The following is a 4,083-nucleotide window of genomic DNA, read 5'->3' as shown; positions in this document are numbered from 1 at the left end:
GAAAAGAAAACACCAGTCTGGGTTTCACAAGGAAGCAGAGCTATATAAAAGCGGCTCCTCCAGCTCCTATAGCCTTCTGTTATTGCTGTACGGCGTCCAAGTGCTCGCACAGAAACCCTTTACCGAGGGGCACATTTCCACGGGGCGAGGTCAGGCCTCTGGTAAAGTATTTTGGTTTTTTTTTCTACAGCATTTTACTTCACCTAATCAGAAGTTTCCATATGTGGAGAACAAAACGTCTGCAGAAACGGGAGCCGGCCGCTCCGTCCTGAGCCATAAATAACAGAGCAGGCTGGAAAATTCCCTGTGTCTTTTTTTCACAGCAGGCGAGTCGGTGATGTCTGTTGCCCCTGTCCTCGCAGCAGCCTTTCATGAAGCCCCCCGGTGCCTGCCCTCGTGGGGATCATCCCCCCTTGCAGCCCTGGGGTGACCCAGCTGATGGACATCTCTCCTGGAGAGATTTAACGTATAATTAACATAGGTGGCCACCCCCTGCATGGCCCCGACAAGGTTTGTGCCCACAACAGTCCCAGACCCCCCCCAAAACGTCGCCAAGAGGCTGAGGATGCCGGCACGGCCACGGGGGTCGGTGGTTTTAGGAGGGGTGGCACCAGGGCTCTGTTATTTCAGCCGTTCCCACCCCGGGGACCCCTCTGCGCAGCCGGGGCCACGTGGCAGCATCCCGTCCTGCAGGTCTGCGACATCGGGGTGACATCTCCTTCGTGCCCAGCCTGAGTTCATGGGACATTTCTCAGCCACCGACGGGGAATGGCCTCGACGCTATTTATACCCTGGGCTGGAGCCGGGTAAAAATAACCCCGGCGTATTTGGCAGCCTGAAAGTGCTACTGTAAATCCTCCCTGTCAGCAAGAAAATCCCCCAGCTCGGGTCAGAGCCCCTGTCCCCGTGGGAGAGACGGCACGGGGGAAGCCCAGGGGTGTCCGTGGGGCTGAACCTCAAGGGGTTTGCCCGAGAGAGGACAAAAGGGATCAGGGGAACCAACGGAGAAGTGACCGGCAGTATCTCCCCCCAGCTCCCACGTCCCATAAGAAGGGCCGAAGAGCAAAGCAGGAGTGTTAAATTGCTCTTGAACCAGGATTAAAGGCCGCGGGCGCCGCTGTATTTATAGCTTCATGATCATCTCATGAAAAAAAAAAACCTCATTGTGACTGGTGGGATCGGAGCGGAGCTCCGGGAGCTGCCCCGCACCCGGCCCCGTGGCTCTTTACAGCCCGTCCTCCAGCCATGGGTGAAGGTCACGGGGGCTCCTGTGGCACCGTCACCTCGTGGGGTGGCACCTCCGTGGGGACCGAGGAGGGGGTTCCACGCAGCACCCCCCCATCCCTCCATCCCTCCCTCCCTGCCACGGAGCCGCGGGCCGAGTCTGCAGCAGCGAAGCTGCAGCCGCTCACTAGAGCCCACGTCCGCTGCCGTCTGAGTCAGCTTATCTGCATGGGGCTATTAATAGATCGCTTTGGCTCGCTCGCGCTCTAATTGCAGTTTAATAAGACACCTAATGGGAGCCGGTGAGAGCGCTGCCCGGTATCGCAAACATAGCGGCTCCTGCCCGCGACTCCCCTCCTCGCCCGGCCGGCCATCGCCCTGGGAGCCGGGGACCCCCCGGCCCTCGATGGTGGCTGGTACCACCACCGCCACCCTGCCGAGGGGTTTGCTCGGTGCCGTCGGGGTACGGGCAGCCCGAGGCCGTGTCGTGGCACTTCTCCACTTCCATCCTACACGGAGCCAAAGGGCGGACGCGGGGTCAGGGGCTCCTCCTGGGGCTGTTGCTGAGGCAGACCCTCGAGTGGTCCCTCCTGCTCCGACTCGGGTGCTTGGCACGGGAAATGCCGAGCGTGACACCTTTCCCTGTGGGGAATTTCCCTATGGGGCTGACGTCCGAGCTGGCGAGGGTGGGGAAACAAGACAGAAGTGTTTTTATTTTCCTCCCTAAATCACACAGAAGAATTAGAGCCAATGGAAGTGCTGGAGCCCTGGGCTCTCCATGCCCCGGGCTACCAGACGCGGGTGGCCCGGGGGCAGGACGGCTGCACTGGGCTTCGCCCCCGCCGTCCTCCGCCACACCTCGAGACACGGGGTGTGGCATGAGGCACCAGCACTGCCATCGTGGGCTGGACCCGTGTCCTGCCCCAAAGGGAACAGCTGACTGCGGCGGAAACCAAATCCCTTCCTGCGCACACATGCTCGGCCACGGGCCGCGGGCGCTCGGTGAGCTGCCCTCGCGCCGGAGGAATTGCTTGTCTCGACAACGCGAGATGGAAACGGAGTTAAAACCTTTGGGCTTTTTGAGCGAGCCGGAGGCAGCCGCTCTCGTAGAGCAGCTTCAGGGGTTTGTAGGAACAAGCCCAGCGAGGAGCCGCCCCGCGCCAGGCCGTGCTCGCCTCCAAAGGACCGGCCTCGCGTTTTTTGGAGATGTCATCACCCCCGAGACCTTCCTGCTGCGCCGGGCGGAGGCAGCGCGCGTCCCACCCTCCCGATGCCGTGGCAGCCTCGGAGCACACACCCAGCATGTCACACGCAGGCGCGGCACCACGACGGCAGATTAAGGTTTTGGTGAAACCAAGAACTCCAATTACCCTGAGCCTGTTGGGCAAGTAATTAATTGTATCGACTGCCCCATCAACTGAACCTGTTTGCCCGCGCTACAGGCACACACGGGACATCGGTTCACGGTCGCATCTTCCTTGGCTCCTTCCCTGCCTCCCACAAACCCCCCAGCTCCTCCTTGCCTCCCACCTCTCAGGTGCAGCTTTTCTTGCTACTGCCTGAGCTACACATTGAGTCCAGGGCATTTAGCAGCTGGCACAACCAGGTCCCCTCCAAAGAGGTTAAGTTGCTTTTTGTGGGGAATTAAGGGTACTCAGCCGGTGCGCGGCAGCACGGTGAAGTGCCGGGCACTGGCACGGGGCATGGGGACGGGTCCCAGCCGCCTTCAGCAGCGGGATGAAGAGGGATTGCATCAGCTCATCCAAAACCACATCCAAAACCACCTCAAAGCAAGCACCGCCTTCCCTCCACCCGCAGTTTCAAATGGATTTTCGGGTTGAAGGCACCAGGAATCGGAAACCTGGGAGCAGAGAAGCAAGCCTGGCATTGCAGCGAACAGATGAGATGAGCGGTGGCAAGCTGCCGCTGCGGCTAGCAAAAACAATTCACAAAGATGTCACAGCGTGTATCCATGATGGACAAGCTCCCTGCGTTACTCAAAGGAATTGCTCTGTGTTTGAATACCGAAGGATCACCCCTCTGTGCCCTTTTTGCTTCTGAAGCGCGAGCTCTGCTTCCCACACACAGATTTTCTTTGTGTCAGCACTAGTGTGGGTCGAACCCAGGAAAATCTCGTTTGGTGAACTTCTGAAACGGACGTTTGACTTGCAAATACCCAAACACCCCAGACAGCTTTACCCATGCTTTGGTTTACCTGCGAGTAACAGGGATCTCCTACAGTCACCACAATACGACTTTCCAAGACACGGAGCTACGCAGTGAATTCTACCAACAAGGAAAACCTGCAAAGGCCGGGGTGGTTCTCTGTCTGCTGGGAATTTCCTGACCCATTTTACTGCTGCGTAACAGGGCTGATGAAACCCTTCATCCACGGGAAACGATTTAACGAGAATTAGGGGATTTTATTTCATGGGTTTCTTGTTATTGTTGCTGCTTGAAAAATACCTTAAAATCATGTAATTCCTCACAAAACAAAGCGAGTGCTTCCCTCGCTGGTCTGGTTTAGGGAAAGGCACCGGGTTACAGTACGACGGTGCCAGGCGGGTCACCACTGTCTCCTGGTCCAGTTGGGGCTTCCTCTTGTACTAAATCCTAGACTTCGGGGGCTACGGGTCATCTTTTTCCTCTGCCTGGTGGGATCCTTGCCCGTGCCCACAGTCTCTACGTGCTGAAGTGATCCGAGCGCACACCAGGTGACTGCTCCGGACTGGTGCCTATCAGAAAAGAGGATAATTTGACTATTCTCAAGCTAAATGCAGCATTTCTTGAACAAACAAATTTTCCTGCCTCCAATTTGCACACAGTATAGGAAATTAAAACAGAAACATGGACCAGCAG

Source organism: Nyctibius grandis, chromosome 18, assembly GCF_013368605.1.
Source record: "Nyctibius grandis isolate bNycGra1 chromosome 18, bNycGra1.pri, whole genome shotgun sequence".
Taxonomy (NCBI): Eukaryota; Metazoa; Chordata; class Aves; order Nyctibiiformes; family Nyctibiidae; genus Nyctibius; species Nyctibius grandis.
The sequence above is the reverse complement of the archived record's forward strand: the minus strand, read 5'-3'. Positions refer to the sequence as shown.